Raw genomic sequence first — 22465 nt, 5'->3', positions numbered from 1 at the left:
GAAACAAATGCCTGAAAAGCATTTGCTAATTGCACATACTGACTTGCATTCTGAAAATTTCCTGGAAGTTAAAAAAAGTAGATGGCAAATAAACCCAGAATGTACTAGCCAGACTCCTATCAGTTCCTTGTATGTTGAGTTCAGTGACACCAAGAACTTTGCCTCTTACTGCAAAACTGTCTTCTGCTTCTAAAGCCTAGAAATGGGTGCCCTGTGCAGGCAGGAGGGTAAAACACTGACAGTCTGTGATGCTGCCTCAGTTCCTTTCCAGCTGAGCTTGGTCCAGGTGGGAAGCAGAGAGAGAGAGGAATGGGGGAGAGGGGCTGCAAGGACTCCTTGCCATCTCTGCTGCAGCCAGTGCCAGGTTCAAATGCTGGGGGATTAGCAAGAGCAGGAGAGCTTTTACATATTGGGCAGCTGCCTTGGGGAAGCAGGGAATCGACTGCACTTCTGCAGAGGATGAGGACAGGGGGCAATTAGATCATGGCTTATCAGAAGTAAAAGTCAGTTTCCAGATAAGCAGAGTATAAAATGTGGATTAAAGTTGTCAGTTAATTAAAGAGGCTGGGTTTAAGCCACAGATAGGACTGCATTTAGTGAAGTAATGCTAAAAGAGTGCTGCTCTGTGGAGTTAGAGAAGGATGGTATAGTGCAGGGTGTAGAGATGCTGGGTTAATACCAAATTAATTAAAAACACAATGTCTGAAGGCCAGGCTTCAAGCCTGTGCAGTGTGGAGAAGACACTGAGGAGCAGACCTCTAATTCAAGGGCAGATCTTCTTCCCATTCAGGTGCTGATCCACAAGCTGTGGATGCCCCATCCCTGGAGGTGTTCAAGGCCAGGCTGGATGGGGCTTTGAACACATGGAAGATGCCCCTGCCCATGGCAGAGGACTGGAACTGGGTGATCTCTATGTTTCTCTTCCAACCCAAACCATCCTATGGATCTCTGAACTAACACAAACCTGAGAGCTTGGCATGGCACCTTCTCAAAGCCCAGAGAAGGTGGTGGCCTGGTGGATTGGCAGGCCTTCCAAGTGGAGATAACATGTTTTACCCACAATCTAATTGTCATTTATCTCTTTTTAACAAGCCGGAAATGTCTGCCTTGTCAGGTATCTCTGGGGCAGAGCTGGCAGCACTCCTGGCTGGTGGGAGCAGCAAACCTCCAGGGTGGGCAGCCACCAGGTGCCCCATCTCCATTCTCCAAGAAAGACAGACAGCAGTATTTCATCCAGCTGGGGCAGAAAGAAACCCCTGGGGAGCCCTGCTTTGCAGCCTCAGTTCACACACCAGAGCTGTTCAGCCTTTCATTATGATTTTGCATTTTTTAAAAGACAGGCCTGTGAGAGGCTCACCAAAAAAGACAGATGCCACTTTGAAGAGCTCCCATTTGAAGCCAGGATCTCCTGACTCATCCTCCACATTGTACCTAGGAGCACTTTAATCCTTGCAGCACTTGCACAAAAGCAGCATCTTCCTCAGATGTACCCCATGTTTCCATGGACAGGCAGCACAATTCACTTTAAAGTGAATAAATAAAAATGGATTCCCAATTCTCACTGCTCCTAGATGGCAGTGGACAATCCAAAATGAGGTTAAGTTTGTTTCCAGCTTTCTCTTATGGCAGATTTCTCACAGCAGGGCCTCAGCTCAGGCAAAGGAGCAGGCACAGCAGTGCCCTCCAGGATGAGTCACGCCAGCCCTGGCTCCAAAGGAGGTGGAACTCTGCTGGAAGTAAAAGAAGAGGTTGTAAACTTCAGAGCATGAGAGTGGAGGATTTAAATCAGGGTCAAGTCAGAGAAAATTCACCTTCCTTTCAATTAGATCATGAAAGCCTCAAGCACCCTGCCAAGTCTCCCTCAGCTTGCTGCCCTTATTATTCTCCAGGAATGAGAGCTCCTCCAAGCTGTCCTACAGCCCTTGGATTGCCTCTGGGGATGGATGATAGGGAAAAGCCAAGGCAGAATAGCTAATGTCAAAAATTGTTTACTTTGAGCTAAGTATCACAGACTAACTTAAATTGGAAGGGATCTCTGAAGGGCATCTGCTCCATCCCCAGCTCAGAGCAAGGACAACTTCTCAGTTAGATTGGGATGCTCTGGGCATTGTGCTCTTTGTCTGGGGCTGTCTCCAAGGATGGAGATTTCCCAGAGTTTTTGGACAGCCTCTCTCTGTGCAGAACCACTCTGATGTAAAGCTTACTGAAGTTTTCTCTCGAGTGTCTTGTGCCTGTTGTCCCTCACTGTTTTGGACATTCAGAAAGGATTTGTATTATACTCATATATATATATATTTTAATACAAATAAATATCCTAACTATAAATATTATCAAAGAAATACAAACCTGTCACTATATTTATATGATGTCAACAAAATATCAATGAAACAACATCAAATAAAGTAAAAATACCAATATTGATTTTTATAAATAAAATGGTCTTTGATGGGGTAGGAAATGGACACTGAACTTTTCCACTTGACATCCCTGTAATTTAATTTTTTTTTTCGCTTTTTTGTTTGTTCAATTACATCTCTGTTGCAAACTGAGAGCTTGTGAGGGGATTCAAAGGCCAACCAGGAGAAGAAAGCATTGGTGGTGAATTATACTACAGTGGAGAGATTATTGATTTATGAGGCCCTTTTGAAATATTAATCAATCATGACAATCTCTCTGTCTCCTTCAGTTAGACACTATAATTCTTACTCAAATACAAGAGGAAGCTAGGAATCACAAAATCCTGGAATCTTCAAGGTTAGAAGAGACCTGCAAGATCATCCAGTACCAACATCACCACAGCATCACCATCATGACTCTTAAATGGTGTCCCCAAGTGCCACATCCATCCCCATGGTGGGGCACAGGGCAGGGCATGTTGAGTGTCACAGTCAGCAGTGCTTGTGGGGCAGGACAGGAACCTGGCACTTGTGCAAGCAGGATGTGTGTGGAGTGTGCAGAGCACCACTGGGAGCGTGCAGGGCACTGCCCTGAGCTTTGGATGTACACTTGCTTGAGCTGCAGTTGTCCAGGCCACCTGCAAACCTCTGGGGAAGGATTGAGGGACAAACCAAGGGAGAGGGTGCCACTGTGGGAGGCTGCTTTTGGCCACCCAGCCAGGAGGTTGACCCCAACAAATGATTCTGTTGACCCCAACAAAGGAACCAAGGGGACACCTCCAAATCAGCCACCCTTGTCCCTGTGGGGGAATTCAGCTTGCCAGGTGTTCACTGGGAACACCACACTGCTGGTCCAAACAGCCCCAGGAGATTCCCCAAACACCTGGATGGCATCTTCTGGGCACAGGGACTCGGGGAGCCAGCTGGCAGAGGTGCCCTCTGGGATTTGGTGCTCGTTCCCAGAGGGGCTCTCGTGGCTGATGTGGGATTGTCTCGGCCACAGCGACCGCGCAGCCGCCGGGTTTCAGATCTCTGCTGCTTTGCCTGCGCCCGTCCGGCTCCCGAGATGGGCCAGGCACAGCTGAGCCTGCCTGGAAAAGCAGCATCTTTTATCAGTGTGGCCATGGCAAAGCTGCTGTCCCAAACGGATCCTTTCACCCCTGTGCAAGAAACCAATCCCCACCCAGAGTTCAGCTGTTTCCTTTATTTACAGTTCTGCACAGAAGGAGCTGCTGGGTGGCAAATCCACAAAGGCAGCACAGAGACTATCAAAACTTTTCACTATTTATACATTTTAGTGAACAAAGGCATTCGTGTTCATTTGCTACCAGTTATATGGCTCTCTTATTAAATTCATATATTATTTCTTCCTAAAATTATTTCTATATTTTTATAGCATCATAGCTAAATATTTAGATGTTACATTTATAAGTAATTTGTAATGTCTATGTAATATATTACATATATATCTTACAATATTCAAAATATATTATTTCTCACTATTTATTATATATAGACATAAATATTAAATAATATAGAATATTTAAGTTTGTATGTTATATTGTATTTTGTTTTGCTATTTATTAAATATTAATGTAATAGTTTCTGTTATTATTAGCTAATATTATTAACTGTCATTTATCATTAACTAATATGAATATCATAATATTTTCTTCTATTGCATATAAGATTCCCTTGGTTCTTATGCTAGCTAGTCTTTTTCTGTGTTCAGTTTGTCTCTTCTTTTGAAGAGGTTCCTTTTTTCTCACTGGGTTTCTGGGGTCACTGGGCTGGGGGTTTATTGTGTTTGCAGAGATCCTCGTGGCAGGAAGGAATGATGAATTTGACTCCATGTTCTCAGGAGGTTAATTTATTATTTTATGATACTATGTTATATTAAAGAATACTGTACTAAAGAATACAGAAAGGATACTTACAGAATGCTAAAAAGATAATAATGAAAAATTGTGACTCTCCAGAGTCCCAAAACAACTTGGCACTGATTGGCCATTGAGTCAAAACAACTCACACCAGAATGCAATGAAACAATCACCTGTGGGGAAACAATCTCCAAACACATTCCACCCATCAGCACAACACAGGAGAAGCAAATGAGGTAAGAATTGTTTTCCTTTTTCTGAGGCTTCTCAGCTTCCCAGGAGAAAAATCCTGGGTGAAGGGATTTTTTCAGAGAATGTGAATGTGACAGGAGTTGGTGGTCACTGTCTCCCTCTGCCCCTGTTTGGGGCAATTGGCCAGATGGACACAGAGAGAGGGTTGTGGCCAGTGGCTCTGTTAGAAATGATGCAACTTTTCAATTTTTTGAGTCATTTTTGTCATTGGTTTATTCACCTTTGCCAAGGTACGGGGGGGAATTGAAGTTTTTCTCCCAAAGACTCTTTTCACTGAGGTTTGGAGTTTCACTGGGTGAGGCCTGATGGGCTTCAGTCAACAAAAAGAAGATTCCTAGACTCTGAAAGTTTAACATCTACAGGTTGGGAAAAGCCAGAAGATAGAGAGGACATAAGTGGATATTAGCAAACCTGACCCCCCAGTGCAGATGGAGACACCTGGTCTGGGAAAAGATTGATAAGAGAACCAAAGAATAATCACCAAATTAGCATCGAAAGCTAAGGGATCAATAAACAACAGGAGATTGAATACTAAGAATTATGTGATTCAGAAACAGTGAACAAGAATTATGTCTGGTGTTGAAAAGTCTGGAAAAGAACCACGTGTGAAGGAATGATGTCCACTGCACAACTTGGGCCATGTGTGAATGAAAGGATTCCATTGCACATCCTGGCCAGAATAAAGGCATGCCTGATTCTCTGTTGCTTTAAAGGTGTTGTTGGAGAGTTCCCGCTTTTTCTGCACTTCTGGTGACAGCTCCATGTCCAGCTGAGGTTTGGGATGAGGGCTGTCCCTCAGGGCTCTGCCTTGGCCCCGAGGCTCTTGCATGGCTTCCCAATGACACGGACAGCAGATCCAGCTCACCCTCAGCACGTTGGCAGGGGATGGGAAGCTGAGAGGGGCAGGTGACACCATGGAAGGATGGGGCCATGCAGAGGGACCTGAGCAAGCTTGGGAAGTGAAACCACAAGAACCTCCCGAGGTTCAACAAGGCCAAGGCCCGGGTGCTGCACCTGGGTCAGGGCAGTCCCAGACACACTGAATCACAGGGAATCATCAAGGCTGGCAGACACCTTCAAGATCATCCAGCCCCACCATGAGCACAGTACCACCATAATCAACCCTAAACCATGTCCCCAGGTTCCACATCCAGATGCTGCCTGAGCACTTCCAGGGACAGCAGCTCCACCAGCTCCCTGGGCACCTTATTCCAATGCCTATGTCACTGTCATATTTTCTGAAAAATCCCTTCACCAGGATTTCTTCTCCTGGGAAGCTGAAAAGCCTCAGAGAAAAATGAAAGCAATATTATCTCCTTTGCTTCTCCTGTGTTTTGCTGCTTTGGAATGTGGCTTGGAGATTGCTTATCCAACAGGTGGTTGTTTGATTGGTTTCATGTGAATTGTTTTTACTTAATGACCAATCACGGTCAAACTGTGTCAAGACTCTGGAGAGAGTCACGGGTTTTTCATTATCATTCTTTGTAGCCTTCTGTCTGTATCCTTTCTCTATTCTTTAGTATAGTTTAGTATAGCATTCTTTAATATAATATATATAATAAAATAATAAATTAGCCTTCTAAGAACATGGAGTCAGATTTAATCATTTATCCTTCATCCTGGGGACCCCAAAACTACCACATATAACCACGCTTTAAGTTATTTCCCCCCCTGTAATATCTAATCTGAAACACAGAACTTCTCAAAAATTAATTTTCAAGACAAGGGAAGACCTGGAAAAGCTGGAAATGAAGTTTTCCCTCAGCTCCCAGGCTTTACTAGTATAGGTTGGGTCTCCCACCTCCTTACAGGAAGAAATGGGCAGGTTAAGTCAGCATGAGCACAGAGGAAAGGTCTGAGAAAACTCTCCTGTGAGGGTTAAGAGAGATTTTTCTTGCTGTTTGCTGTGTGCACTCATTCTTTCAATGGACTGTGTTCATCAATATTGTGCAGTGTCGCAGTTAGAAAACAGTAAGAGGAAGCAGGAGAAAGAACAGACAGTATTTACAGAGATTTCAGCCTCTCAGGGAGGCCATCAAACAACCTAAAGAAGAAAAGTCCGTGTAAAGAAAGGTAAAATATTCCCATAAATGGCTATGAGAGGGGTAAGAAGCAAATAACTACTTTTTAAATCTAGTTACTACAGTAAAGAAGAGGGAAAATGAAGAAATTGACTGTCAAACTGCATTTGCTTTTCCAGTCACATACAAAAAAAAAAAAATTCATTTGGAGTTATTGCAAAATGCTTCGCTGCATCCAAAATAGGACATTTTGTTTGTTGAATGATGTCAGTCTTTTTAACCCCTTAAAAGGTGGCCCGTTTTGAGGCAAAAAGAAATTCACAGAAGATTCTTCAAATGATAGTTTCCAACATGTTTATTCTCCACAAAAAGGAAATCTCATCTCTGCTCAACAGAGGCCTGGGTAGCAGGGTGAAAACATCATTTTATGGGTATTAAACACAACCAGTTTTTAACACTCTGCATGAAGTGGCCGAAACCAGGGCTAATGAAGGAAGGGAGAACATTGAGAACATTGTAGGTCATGGTTGACAGCCATGAAGTCACAAGGCTCATTTCCAAGCTTTCACTGAGCTCTAGCAGGTCCCTGGAGCATGCACAGGGAAACTTTATGTGAAATTAATAATACTGAAGTGATTTATTCAGAGACAGAGTAAGCAGAGGAAATGCTTGTGTCACTGAGCACGTTCAGTATGGCTGAGCATGCCAGACACTCCTTGCAGTCCAAATTTTATCTTGATAGATACCTAAAATGTACAAGAGCTAAACTTAGCCTTCTCCTTGTGGTATGGAAATACAGGAAATTCAGGTTTAGTGGATTAGTATGGAGCAAAAAACATACTGCAGTGAAACAGTACCTTGGGGCTGGGGGCCTCAGGGACAGAGGTGGTTAGAAGATGTAAGGGGTGAGAAAACAAACTATAGTTTTTGTTTTCTGTTGTAAAGGGGGAAAAAACAGGTGGAAATTGTGAAGGTCATTGAATGTCGATAAGATTAACAAAGGAAAGCCAGACACAGCTCGTGCTTTTTTTTTTTTTTTTGAGGCCCCCTATCTTTTTCTCAGCCCTTTGTTTGGTGGACTTGCATTGGGTTGTCTGACACGTCTCATGCTTTCCTGGTGTGCTTCAGATTTGAATTCAGGCTGTCAGCTGGCACTGGGCAGAAGTTTGGAAACCAAAGGGTGCCGGGAACCTGCCCCAAGAACCCAGGCTCTCTAAACACAGCAGCAAGAGAAGGACCTGCAAAGAAAAATGAGTGTTTAGGGCAAAAAGGGCAGTTTTACCCAAGGCATGCTCCAGCAGAATGAGGGCAGCCAGCCAGCTCCAGGAGCTTCCACCCATCCCATTTGGAGAGGAGGGACTGTCCCCCACATCAGGGACTTTGCACCTTCTCTGTGCAGTCCCATCCTCATCCCCATCCCCTGCCACAAAAAAGCTGAGGCTCACGTGGGAATCCCCACTCCAGATCTCCCAAGAACCCAGGGACAGCCTGGATCACCCTGTGCTCCTGCCAGGGTCCTCTCCTCATTCTGGCCCTGCTGTTTTGCAGCACCAACTTCAGCAGCTGCTTTTGCACTGCTCCTCAAACCAGTGTGGCCTTGGCAGGAACGAGGACACTGCTGGTTCCTCCATCCAGAAAACTCTGGCGCTCCACACTGCTGGTATGGTTAAAACAGCAGCTGCTGCTCCTTCACAGTTACTTCACCAGTGTAAAAGTGCTTGCAGCAAACACAGCTCATTTCCACTTGGGCAAGAATAAACTCCCAGCAGGCAGCAGCTTCCCTTACACCTGTGGTGTAAGGGAACCCTGAACCCTGCAGAAAGCCCACCTGGAGAAAGGGAGGGTGGTCCCACTGCAGAGGACAGGTGTAGCCATGATGTTTTATGAAAAATCCATTTGCCCAGGATTTTTCTCCTGAGACCCTGGGAGGCCTCAGATGAAAAGAAAAACAATAATTATCTGCTGCTGTAGAATGCAACAGGTGCATCTGTGATTGGTCCATGTTGGTTGTTTCTAATTAATGGCCAATCACAGTCAGGTGTCTTGGACTCTCTGAGAGTCATGAGCCTTTGTTATTAATTCATTTGTTATTCTTTTTCTTTCTAGCATTTGTTATTCTTTTTCTTTCTAGCCTTCTGATAAATCCTTTTCTCTTTATTCTTTTTAGTATAGTTTTAACATAGCATTTTAATATAATAGATATCATAATATAATAAAACAGCCTTCTGAAACATGGAGTCAAGATTCTCGTCTCTTCCCACATCCTGGCACCCTCGAACACAACCATAGACAGGGAGCTGTCAGGACAATGAGGTACCCCTCATGCAGATCTGTGCCCAACTCCAGCATGCAAAACCTCTTGGGGAAGATCCCAGCAGGCAGAGAGGGCTCATCCTTGCTGTTTGTCACGATGATTTCAGAAAACACACTCGTGCCGTAGAGGAAGGTGCGTGAAAGTGGCAGAGCCTGCAGAGCTGACACTTCTCTGTCAAGGGAAGCTGCTCTTGCCCACCTGGTTCAGGGCAAGCAGCTCACCTCCCTGCCAGCACCAGTGTGGCCAGGATGGCACCCGGGAGGATGCACTTGCTCTCTGCCTGCTCCCAACCCAGCGAAGTTCACCGGGATTTATAAATTTCCCGACAGACAAATTGCTTTGGGAAGCTGAGCTTGGTAATTGGCTGGTGGTGACTAATCCCTGCCTGATTACAGAGTAGCAGTTCCACAGGTATGAATCAGAACCTGCAATTGTCAGCCCTCCCCCAAAACAGGGGCTCTTTCTTTGCTGGTTTGATGCAGTTGAGCCATTGTGCAGCAGTGACAGTTCACTCCTCACACTCGCCAAAGGGAAATATAATTACCGTGCATTCAGGGGAAGGAGAAAAGGATCACTATACAGAAAAAGAAATAATTATACACAAATGCACAACCCCTGTGAAGAGAGAGGTTTCGGAAATCTCAGAGAGGAGGGGAAGAATGGGCCATTTCAATTTCATACCTCTTTCTGATATTGGTATTCTACAAATGCGTTTCTGTCCTGGAGCAAAACTGTCTCTAGAAGCCCCTGAGAAGAGGATGCTTTTCCCCCAGTCCAGAGATCCACAAAGGAGCATGAAGCCACCTTGATTTTCAGAGCACTTTCCTCCACTGGACAGTTTCAGCTTCTTCCCTGTTCCAGGCACTGTGCCAAAAAGGCTGAGGGTGCCAAGCCAACATTTCCTCAAAAGCATTTATTCATTTTCCAAAGCTGAGCTTGCAAACCATGGGCTCTTGCTTCCCGTGGGGGCTCCTGGGCAGGGGAAGGGCAGCCCCCATCAGGGACCCCTCAGGGTGGCTTGGTTTGCCATCCAGGGAACCCGAATCCTCGCCTGGTCACTTGGACACTGACAGGCAAAGCTGAGCATCTGCCTGCCTGGGGTTGGGGGCTCAGAGGGAAGGAAAGAGGAGCAAAAGCCACCCCCCACCCAGCCAGCTCCTGCCTGCACTTTGGGAAGTGGGAGGCAGTTAGAAGAGCTTGGCATTTTGGGATGTTTTCCCCCGGGAAAGGGGGTAGGACTAGTCATTGCCATCCCATTTCCCATTAGATACAGAGAAAGGGAAAGAAAGATTTCTTAAAAGAAGTCTAAAATGCACCTTGTAAGTAGGTAGAGATGGATATTTGAGTTCTAACCTGACTTCTTTCAGGATTTCTGCAAATGCACAGAGGAGATAGAGCACTTTAGGAACACTTTGCCATTCAGATATTAACTACAGATGCTAAAATGAGTGTGTCAGCTCTCTGCATAGAGCACTTTAGGAACACTTTGCCATTCAGATATTAACTACAATGAGTGTGTCAGCTCTCTGTTTCATTTTTATTTCAGCACATAAACTGTTCTCCACTTGGAAGAAATAAGGCCTGTACATAGCCTCATCTGCAGATCTTTGTGCTTGCCATCCTAGAACTGCCATCCAGGGATTACCATCCAGGAGCACTGCAGGAGCTAATGAAATTTTAATCCCCCAGTACCGCAGTACGCACATAATGAATGTTTGCACACACACACACACAGCTCTTTGTCACCCCAAAGCAGCGACACTCACCTCCTACAGACACACTTCTGTGTTAGTCAGGGCTGGGACCTCCTGCTCCAGGCCATCAGAGTGTGTCCATGCTCCAGATCCCAGCCCTGTGACTCGTTTGTTAATTGACAGGCTCAGGCATCAGACGAGTCGGCTTCGTCACACTCAGCCTCATGTGCTGTCAATAACTGCTGCTTTGTCATGCAGTGCTAATATTCCTACCAAAATCCATATGCAGTTCCTCTCTCTGTCACAGGGATCAACCCCACAACAGGCATTTCAATAATTCAGGCAAGAGGAGAATTTTATAGCTGAGCTTAAACCATTTTTTTTCTTCATGGAAGTTGTTGCTTTGTACAAGTGGGTTCCTTCTTCCTATAATTAGGGCCTTCAAACCTTTTTTTTTTTTTTTTTTTAATGTGTGGAGCTCTAAAACTACATTTTGTATCTTAAAAAAGCAACCTGTTCTTCAAAATACCTCAGTCCTGAGGAACTTCTGTTGCAGCTGAGGGATCTATTTCCAAAATTCAGATTGCTTATTAGACAATGGAGCTAATAAGGGCTGTCTTCCTATGAATTTTGTTATGTAGTCTCACACCTCCTGCCAATATAATCACAGTTCATCCTTATCCCTGTCCCCCAGCTAAATCTCTGCCAGTACCTAGAAAAAGGCTTTTTCTGAGTTTTTTTCTGAACAACAAATGCATGTGCAGGTCAGTGAGGTCTGGATGCCAAATGGCACATACACAGCACTGCCACCTTTGCTTCACACTGCCTGTGGCATCACTTTGGGGACATCTCTTGTCCACACAGACCCTCCTGAGGCATGTAGGAGCATCATTCCCTTGAGAGATACCCTGCACTTCTGCCAGCTTAGACTGAGCTTGGGTGGTGAATTAAAGGGGAGATGGAGTCAAACTGGGCAGTAGAACCCTTTCTTCCCTTTGGAAACAGGTTAAAAACTGGCACTAGACATAAGCTGGGCTCAGCTGCTGGCTGAGAAAAAAACTCCAGAGCTAGATGCCACCCATCAGAATGGCAGGGGATGTCTCTTGGTAACCCCAGGAAGGTTACAGGCTGGTTTTTAAAAATTAATATCCAAGCAGGCACATGTGAACAGTGTTAACCAAGGCAGAGGTTCTTTCAGCAAACTCCCAGCTGAAGCAAGGTGTAATAAGCCCTGGCAAACTGCAGAAACCTCTGCTTCTTCACCAGTAGGGAGCTGATTCTCCCCTGAAGATCTTGTGCTGTGTAGTCCAGTGTGTGTTTCTCCTGGTCCATCCCCTTTCCCTTACAGGGTATTTATTGATGTAAGCAGAAATCAGAGATTAATGAATTTAAAATCAGTTTTTTTCACCTCTGAAAACAAATGTGAAGCAAAACTTCAGGAGCAGTTCCCTGTCCTTGACAGTCTACAGGAGCTTCAAAATATGGCACAGTGCACACAGTCACACAGGGATAACAAGTGAGGAATTCAGTTGCTCAGAAGATGCAGAATTGCAGCCTCAAAGAGGTGTGCAACTCTGAAAATGTCCTTAAAAAACAATAACTTCCAAATCAAGCAGCAATAATATGTTTTCCCACTCTAGAGCCTCTGAGGAGTTATTAAATACAATTTTCCAGGCTTATTCAAATGTCAATTCGTTATAGCCTGTGCAAATAGGAAGGCAGACCATGGGATTTGTGTTTTTGTTATAACTATTTTTATATTAAATCTATAAAATGCATAAAGGAGCATTAAGCCCTGTTATTCTCTCTCTTTTTTTTTTTTTTTTTCCTTTCCCCATAGCTGCCCAGCCTCTTTTTGAAAAGGGTCATTCAAAAGCAGCCAAATAATAAAGGCTGGATGAGGACATTCCAATCCCTCCTCATCCACTTAAAAAACACAATATTTCAAAGGCACTTCTGGTGTGCTTCTTTTGGCAGCTGCAACTGGAGCTACAGTAGAAACCTTTCAGTGGGTCATCCTGATGGATGGCCTCTTACATCAATGAGCCAGCTGTCCCCATTAGGAGTGGGAATCATCTGAGCAGTCTGAGGGGGCTTTAAAGGAGCATTTATCATGTAAAGGATTAAAGGTACCTTGCACTTGTGTGGCTTTTTGCAGCAGCAGATCTCCAAAGATCTGCAGAGAGCTCGGTTTTGTTACCAGGCAATGGAGAAGTGGAGACCTCTCAGCCCAGAAGGGTTTGTTGAAAGTCACCCTGTGGTCTGAGCAGAAGAGCTGGGACTAAGGCACTCAAATTCCAGCTTGGTGCTGCCCCTGCTTCATCATCCTCATCATCACCTTTGAGCCTCCTCATTGTCCTCCTGCCCAATCCCTGTGCAGTAACACCTAATTAAAGACATGAACACTTTTGTGTTTGTTTCTCTCTCTCCTGCAGACACTGTTTTTTTTTCAAGCATTTTTGAGTGGTGGTTCTGCAGCTGACAGCAAATGTGCTTGTGATGGCTTTGTCAGACTGCCAGGGCTGTGAAGACATCTCCAAAGTCCTCGACTCTCCCTCCCTGCCCTTCCTCTTCGTGTGCCATTTCCCACTGAGATGTCCAAATGTGCACCAGCTCCACTCAGGAGCTCTCCCAGACACTCCAGGGCAACCCCAATTCTACAGACACCACACATCTCACCACAGCAGGGGCTCCCTCAGTCTCACTGCCTTTCTCAAAATTCCAGGCAAAGCCCAACATCAGTTTATTTCAGAGACCAAAAAGGGTGTTTTGTTTTATTTGCAAGGTCTTGTCAGTCTTTATCTCCTCAAAAGCAGACAAGCAAATTTCATGTAAAATGGTAAAAAGTGAACTTGCTGCTAAGGCAGAGCAAGAAATCAGTCCTATTCCAGCTCAGAATTTAACCAGTGATGAAGCCCTATACAACCAAAAACTGCCTTGACTGGAAACAAATGCTGGAGTTCTTACAAGTCCAAAGGGCTTACACGAGTCCCTGGGGCTCTGAATTCCTAAATTTCTCAGAAGTTCTGGGTTTTTAAAATAAGTACAGTAGCAGATAAACAGGATTAGGGACTTTAAGACCAGATTTATAAACCTTTCCAGGGCTACCCAGGCTGTGCCCACTAGATGGTTCCTAGAAAATTAGTCTCCCTTAAGATTTCCTGGACTGGTACAGACTTAAAATTTAATTTTCCTTAATAACAGTCCCACAGAGTAATTGTTTGCACATGCATGGGCATGCTGAGATAGATGTGGTTATTTGGCTCATTTAATTGTCTGTGCACCAGGGATCTGGCAAGTGGACCTGCTGTGTCAAGCAGTGTCTAATCTCCCATAAAAACCCAGCACTTCTGGCACACACACTCAAGCTCACAAGTTTTAAGCACCCTTCCTCATCAGTTATACAAGCAATGTGTGATCCTCCACATTGTTCCAAAATAAAAAAAAAAAGGCTGGGAGCTGTCAGAGCAGCCCTGTCTTCCCAAGACCTGTCCTGCCATCCCACATGGACCCACAGCCAAGCCAGCAATGCAAGCACAGGTCTCCTCACAGCTGGTGGCTTTCTCCAAATTATACTTTTTTTGGGTTTTTTAAAATCTGGATTTCAACTTTCTCTACTTTAAAAAAATATGGTTGTGAGAGAAAATATGATGGCAGAGAAAAAAGCATGAAAAAATACTGATGTGATATCTGAAGGCAAATAAAATCAATCAGAACTATGTACTTTTAAAAAGTTCATTAATTGTGACTTTGGGGTTGATTCAATGATTTTGGGGGCCGCAATTGTGCTTAAAAGCCCTTTGAGTGGGTTGAAGGCCATGTGCCTGAATAATGTATTACTTGACCATCCATGCTGCTCTCTCTCAGAGTTGTGATTGACCATGAGGTTTCTTTGTGTTGTCACCTCTTTCTTGCCTTAAGAAGGGCTCTGTGAAAAAGGGGGACTTTCACCATCTCTAAAGCATACAGGAAAAAACTCAGAGAGTTCGTGCTGATTTAAGTCTGCAGAAAAACGCAGCCTTGCCTTCAGGCACCTGATCTCATTGAAAACCAATGTGTTCTGGGGAGATGAGGACTGGTTTTCCAAAGCAGGTTGCTGGACTGGTTTTCTGCCTCGGCTTGCCAAGGGCTGTGTGAGCGCCGTTGGAGAGGGAAGGAGCACGTGGCTGGGAAGGTGGACAGAGCTGCTCCTCCTTCCAGCAGGCAGGACTGTGGTGCTGCAGGGATTGCCAGCTGGCTGGTGGCAGTCACAGGCAGGGAAGCTGGCTTTGGTCTCCAGATGCTGAGAATAGCCCCTGAACAATAGGACATTGCTCCCCTCTCCCTGGGACACAAGCACGGGTCAGAGGGAAAAGCAGCCTTCGTGCCTTCTCCAAGTTCCCAGACAAGTCGTTAGAAATAATAATAATAACATTTAAAAAAATGAATTAATATCTGGAGGCTTTTCTGTTCCAGCTATGTAATCAACAAAATGCTGTATCCTTCCCCACTGATGAGCATTTAAATGTTCTGTCCCCTAGCTGCAGCCTGCTAATAGGGATCATGAGGCCTGGCTGTGCTGCCAAGAAGAAATCTCCAGCACTGCTTTTTCCAAATCTCCACGGGTGCCTGATCTGTGTGCAAATGCTTTTTGGATTGTTTTTTAGTCTCCTGTTTTGTTAAGTTTTGCACTTCCAGATAATCCCCCTGGATGGCCATGTGTTGGCTGGGAAAGGCAGGAGGGCATCAGTGGGAGATCTGGATGCTCTTCCACTGCCCACTACCAAATGGGCTTGGGAGGGACCTAAACAGAACAGCCTTCACCATCTCTGTGGGTTAGGCTTTTTTTTTCCTGGTTTTCATTTGAAAGCCAGCATGAATTAGCATATTTCTCTCTCCTTTTACATGACTACTGCTAATTATTTTATTAGTTGCAAGAACAAACCGAATTTGTGATTATTAATGCGGGTATAAATCTCAGTGTGCTCACAGATATGCTTGGGGGTTTTGCACTATGTTTTAAGATAAGAAACAAGTGACTACAGCAGTGATTATGACTATTGCTTTAATCTTTCACACAGCTGGAGAGTTCAGTGTCCACGGCTGAGGTTTCATTCTCCTCTTTCCCTGCTGAAAGTGCTCCCAGTTCAGTACATTTAAGTGGGAATAGGGACAACGAGTTCACGTCCTTACAAAGGTTAAGATGTCCAGTATTTCTTTTACGTACACGGTATTGTTACTGTGATTTCACAATCAGTCAGACACAAAAATGTTAGGTAGCTTGCCAGGGAAAGAAAAGCGAGAGAAAGGAGGACAAGGAATGCAGAAAAATAAAATGGATGGTGCTGGAGAGGGGCTGCCCCTTTTCAGCAGCAGCTGCATCCAGCCAAGGCAGGTCAGGCTTGAATCCCCACCTTGCACTGGTGCCAGCAGCAGAGGAGGGCATGGACACCCCCAAAAGGCACTTCAGCCCTCATTTCACCTCCCTTCCTCCACTGTGTCTGTTTTCTCCACTGGTGTGAAGGCACAGGGTCACCTGCAGCATCAGCTCTGGCACTTCAGTGGAGGGGCTGAAGAGAGTCTGGCTGAAGCTGGACCTCAGCCTGGTCACAGCAAGAGTGCTGCTCTTGCCCTGCAACTGCAGCTGACACCAGGCACGCTTAAGTAATCTGAAAATCAACCACTTCTTTCACAATGAGGGATTTGCAGTGCAATTAGGCACAAACAAGCCATCAGAAGTGGATGTGGGCAATTCAGTCAAACACCCTCATACACATTCTTGAACTGGTTACCTCATGTCTGTATCAAAGACATTGATATAATGGTTCTCAAGTAGAAAAAGGCCACAGCAGATCAACAACTCCATGTCCTAAGCTGATTTACAGCCTGAACAAGACTGAAGGATCTTCCATGACTTATGCCTGTGCTAAGAGGGAGAATGTGCTGAGTGCACGTTTATCTTTGGTCCAACATCATGCCAAATGTGGCAACATAACCACTCTGCTTAGGACCTCTTAGTACTAAATCTTGATTCACAATCTCCATGAAGCTGTTTCAAGTCCCTCTAACTGCAGCCTGATGCAGACATGAGGTGTTGCACACACATTCAAGGTGCCTGTGTGAACATGTCTGCATAGCACAGAAAGAACTGATGCAGAGACACCCAGTTTCAGATCCCCAGACTTTCCAACTCATCACTCTGAAGAAAGACAGAGGAAGGAGGAAGAAACACTAGAAAAAGAGAAGCAGAATTCTTCATTAGCAGCATGAACTTTCACAATGATTTTATCAAAGGACAGAAAAACCACAGGACAGTCATTGGGTGGCTGTGAGTTAAGACAATATTGAACTCAACCTTCAGCTAATTAAGTTCTCTGGAAACCACAACTGCAGGAAGGCAGACACTTGCTAAATAGATTAAATTTTTCTTTGCTCATGTATTTTTGCTACCTGTCATCTCCATTTCCACCAGACAAAATCACCTTTTCTGTTCCATTTCTCAGCACTTGGACCATCCAGATACACAACAGCTCTCACCAGTAAAAATCCACACCACGTGGGGAACAGTGACCTGTGCTAACCACGGGGTGTCTGCACTGGGAATAGCTGAAAGGGAATACAGGTGGGGACACTTCCAGCACCATCAGTATGAGGGACCAGCTCTGTACCACTGTGAGCAGACAGCTCCTGAAAGCAGAAAACTAAACAGAACCACCACATAACTGAGCTGGCTCCTGCCCCCTGAGCTGGGATCTTGTGTTTGGGTGGAAAGCCAAGTGCCCTGAGAGCCCCTGTTCTTGCAGGATGTCTTTGTTCATCATGTACAATTCCAGGAGCTCTGCATTTCAGCAGCAGCAGACCACATCTCAAGGGGCTGCTGCCTCCCAAGGTCCATTAGCTCACCACAAATCCCTTCTGCACAGCTGGTGTGGCCAAGATGTGCCTTATACCTGATGCCAGAAGCTGCTCAGTGGAGCTTCAGAATATGCTTTTCCTCTCCCTAAAAGGAAAAAAAGAAGGGTTTCTGTTGGATGTGATGAGAAAAGCCTTCCCTGGCCAGCTGCACTCTGCAGGGCTCTGTTTGGTACACATAATTATCTGCTTTGTAATGGGGATTTACTGCACATGTGACAGTGTGCTCTGTTTATAAAATACCTGATGAAGGCAGCACCTGAGCACACCTGTGTGTAGCTGTGCTGGGTGCCTGCTCTGAGGTGACTGGTGCAGGCTGCCCTGCAGCCCCTATTTTGATAATCTGTCCCTCCATTATCCCTGCTGTTTCACAGGCACCAAAAGATAAGAGTGAGGAGCTGCAGCAGAACAGCTTTGCATAATGGCAGCAGAAGGTGCACACATGGAAAGGATAATTGGTGATGGTGAGGGGAGTCATGAAACTAAAGCACATGACAGCCCCAGAGCTCGCTGTGGATGTGGCAGGGATGGACGTGATGGATATCAGTCTCTGTGGTGCCTTGGCTTTCTGTGGGAGCTGCTCATCCAGCACAAGATGTAACACATATTCATCTGTATGCAAAACTGGGGCTGGCTGTAGGAGAAACAAAGGAAGCAGCTGTGGAGTGCAGCAGGCTACCAAAGTGGTGAAAGCCCAGATGGTGGGGGGAAAAGGATCTTGTGCATGCACGGGGCACCAGCAGGGAGGGAGAGGAAGGTGGATTTTTCTTGCCCTTTTTCTTGCCCTTCAAGAAGCAGCATCTGACCTGCACACCATGCCCCCTGCACAGCACAGGGGTGGGACAGTGAGGGCATGTGTGGGGCTTTTTAACCTGAGTTTGAAATCTTAGTGTGCAAACCATGTTGCTGTCACAGCTTCAGCGTGAGCAGCTTGCCAAGCCAAACCCCTGCAGTTTGGTTCACCTGCACCTTTTTTTTTTTGCACTGCCCTTTTAAACTCAAAAGGGAGAGGTTTAAATTAGATGCTAGGAAGAGAGTAAAGAGGTACTAGCAGAAGTTGCCCAGAGAGGCTGTGCATGCCCCATCCCTGGAAGAGTTCAAGGACAGACTGGATGATCAGATGCTTTAATAACCTGGTCTAGCAGGTAGCAGGGGAGTTGGAATGAAATGATCTTTAAGGTCCCTTCGAACCCAAACCATTCTATGATTCTATGACAGCTGGCTGAGGCACAGAAAGGGTTAAACTATCAGGAGACTCAGGACATGGAAAATGTCCATCTATCTGCTCTCGGGTTTTCTCTGGTTGAGCTGATCCTGAGGTATGTTGAAAGTCTCTTTTTCCCAACACAGCCGTCGAAGAAGGAGTCGAGAAGTCTTCGGCTCATGTTCTCAAGGTTGTTTATTATTTTTTATCTAAAACATTTTCTGTCTGGCCTGCCGAGGTCTGTTCTGCAGGTCAGCCCAAGGCACACTCCCCGCCTCTCGGGCTGGTGCTGTCTTTTATACTAAAAACAATGTATACCATGTTTACAGTTATGTTCCAATACCTATGACCTATGTTAGACAGCGACTTTCTACTCTAAACCAATCTGTGAATGCCAACATCATCTTGAACATGGTTGCCAGAGAGAAGAAAGAAGAAGGACAGGGCATGCCCAAATCCCTCCATCTTGGAACACCTGACCCCCATGTACAGAATTCCAAACCCCCCCCGTACCATGCTCCAAAATTTTTCCCTTTACCCTGTGATTGCTACTACTATGCTACTTAAACTTTTGTGACCTTTAATTCTTCATACAAAAGTGGTAATTTGTTCCATGAGTCAAACTCAAAGATGCAGGGGTCTTTGGCTGCATGCCAGGGTCTCTGACCCCCCCCCTGCCAGGGCTTCAAAGGCCCCTGGCTGGGGCTCGGATCATTCAGGACCATCAGGGGGACGTCCTGGGTTCTGACAATCTGCAAGTGGAGACGGTTTTTTCCCCAGGGTGAAAGGATGTGCAAGTGGCCCTGAGGAGCAGGACTCTCCGTTTGGTGGGGCTTGCAGCACAGGCCACGGGGTGTCTGGGCCTGTCCCCAACAGGTGACCCAGCTGCTCACATCCAGACCAAATTTGGGGATGCTTAAATGTAGGATTTGGGCTCAGTCCCCTTGCTCAGACAGGGTGGAAAGCTGAAGGTCTGGAAGCACTGCTGTGGGCGCACGTGGCCTTGATTCCCTGGTGCTGGCGTCACCCATGGGGGGCTTGGCCTGCTGCCAAGACAAATAATGCTGTGGGTTTTACTGGCCCTGGTAGATAAAGCAGACAGATTTAGCTGTTTCAAGGTAAAAACTGAGTGAGCAACCATCCACCTCCAAAAAACCTCCCTGTGCTACACATCTCCCTCGCTGCTCAGCCTCTGTGGGTGCTGGCCTTGGACACACTCCCCAACCCTGGACACCCTCCAGCCCAGCAGAGGCAGCCACAGCTCCCCACATTTGCCAAGCCTCTGCTTTATTTGCTCCTTTATGAAAAAACACACGAGGCCGAGGCGTTTTTCATGCTCTGTGTGGCAGATTTCGAGTGGCCCAGATGAGTGGAACTATTTGTGTGCAGTTGAGGTAGATGAGATAAGGCCTGTGCAAATAAAGGGTCGCCAGGCTGGCCTGGATTGGGATAAAGCTGGCAGCCTCATCGCAGGGCTCTGGCAGCACAGCCCAGCTCAAACCTGATGCAATGGGTGCTGCGGGCTCGTGGTATTTTCACAGAGTGTTGTATGAGCTTGATGTGTGTGATATGGATCTTTACGAGTTTGTTAACAATTGTATTCGTGCCTAGATGGGAAAGATGAAGGAGCCAAAATTCCAGGCAGTGGAAGGTAATTAATGCTCATCTTCAGTGCCAGAAGTCATTGGGAAACTGCAGCCCCATCCCAAAAAATGGGCAGAGTCCTGTCTCACTTGGGTAAATCCCTATGAGGTAAGAGACCTGGAGCTGTACAGCACCAAGGCTGAGCAAAATCTGCCACTGTGGACACGGGGTCCAAGAGGGGCTGCACAAGAGCCCTGATCTACCCATTTCTGGGAATGTGGCAGCCCATGGATGAGGGTCCTGTTTTAAACACAGGCAGAAGAGGTACAGCACAATCCCCGTGAGGATGCCAGGCTCCCCAAACACCCAGGACCTCTTAAAAATATGGACCCGGGGGGGGGTCTGCAAGCACATGCAGAATATTTGGAAGACATTCATACTGCACTGAAGGGTACAATATGATGAGTAATTTTTAAAATTGTCGTGTAAATATTTGATTTGATTTCAGGTAATTTAAAAATTGTATTTTTTCCACAGTGAGTAAGCAGGCATGACATACTGGGATAAGTGAGTCCAAACTCCTGTCATTAATATCTTACAGAAATGGTGGAAGATTAAAACAAATGACTGAAGCCAAATACATGTATTCATTACTAAGAATTTCCCTAAAATATCACAGATTCTTCCTTTTCTTAAAGGAGAATCACTTATTTAATCAACTCAACTCTACTTTTCCTCTGAACTCTTTCTTTTTCCAGCAGTAACCCATCTTGTTGGGTGGTTTATTTTTTTTTTTCCTGAGTAAAAACTATTTCCTGGATTTTTATTTTATTAATGAGAGTGTGTGTAGGTAAGGTAGAAAGGTTGTGGTGGTATAAAACTGTAGAAAAGCACGGCATTAAAAGTGGGTTCTTTATGTTATTATTATTTTAATCAGGGATATTATTTTTAAAGGGTCCAAGATTGTCCTCAGGCCTTGGCTTATGCTCAACTATTTAGTCATAAATCTTAAAAAGAAAACACCAACCTTGTTTGATTTTTTTTGCCCTCACTTTTAAAAATAATCTGTTTTAAAAGATTTTGCAATTACTGATTCTGAATGAAATAGTGAATGCATTTAGCATGATAAACAGTATACACTCACAACTGTAAGCAAGAAACTGCTATTTACAGATCTTTGCACACATCTGAAATCCATTCCACCACATTTCACGCACATAAAGCCAAGTTAAACAGCAAAAACCTCAAAAAAACCCAAAACAAAACATAAAAAATCACATTCATCCAGAGTAGGATTGCAAAGTCTTTAACTAGACCAGGAAAGGACTGAAAGCTTATCCAGTTTAGCTGTTCAAGCCACGACCACAACTGTGTTTTCCAAACTTGCTAAATAAACTGCATCACAGCACACCTTATTTTTCCTGTCTTTTCCCTCCAGGATGGAGTAAAATGCCTCAAGCAGAGAACACGAAGACACCCAGGACTCTGGACTGTCCTTTCTGCCTCCTAGGCACCGTTAGGTTTTTAAGCAGCTCAGATCCTGAGCTGAAGTGGTCAGTTTTGAAATCTTTATCTCGCTGCTGCTTCCCTCTGGGAGGCGTTCAGAGCACAGCTCATTAACTTAGCGCTGGTTTCCGTGGACAAGCCATCTGCTGGGGAATCATCCTGCCTCTGTCTTGTTCCTTCTGTTCCAAGGGAGACAGGATTCCCTCTGCCTTTGTGGTTTCACTCAGCTTCAGTCACCAGGAGGGTCTGCTCTGGGCTGGGGTCAATGAGAGCTGCAGTGATGGCTGGGCCAGAGGGCAGGAACCCCTCAACTCCATTTCCATCTCCAAGTTACTTTTGAATGTTCCCAGAAGAGCAGCAGAGAGGAACAAGCCCCTGTGGAGCAGTGGGGCAAAGTCTGCTTTGCTCTCTCTCAACTGGATTGAAAAGGAATTTAAAGCTGATGTTCTTTAGGCACCACCAAATAGTTGTTGGGATTGAGAAATTCACCTGAGCATCCTTGTTTCTTCAGTTTCCTGAGAAGAAGGAAGTTGTGTCATCTTCCTGACTTAGGCAGAGGGGAGACTGGGATTTATCTCTGACCTGTGGACATCTACAGTTCACCCATGCCTGTCTATGCAAGACATTCCTTGCAAGAACATGGAGTGAAATGTACATTTTTTGAGCTCTGTTCACCCAATCCACTTCAGTTCTGCTTGAGGATATGGTGAGCTGCATCAACAT

Source organism: Onychostruthus taczanowskii, unplaced genomic scaffold (genome assembly GCF_017590055.1).
Source record: "Onychostruthus taczanowskii isolate IOZ18803 unplaced genomic scaffold, ASM1759005v1 scaffold17, whole genome shotgun sequence".
NCBI classification, from domain to species: domain Eukaryota; kingdom Metazoa; phylum Chordata; class Aves; order Passeriformes; family Passeridae; genus Onychostruthus; species Onychostruthus taczanowskii.
Note: the sequence above shows the minus strand (reverse complement) of the source record.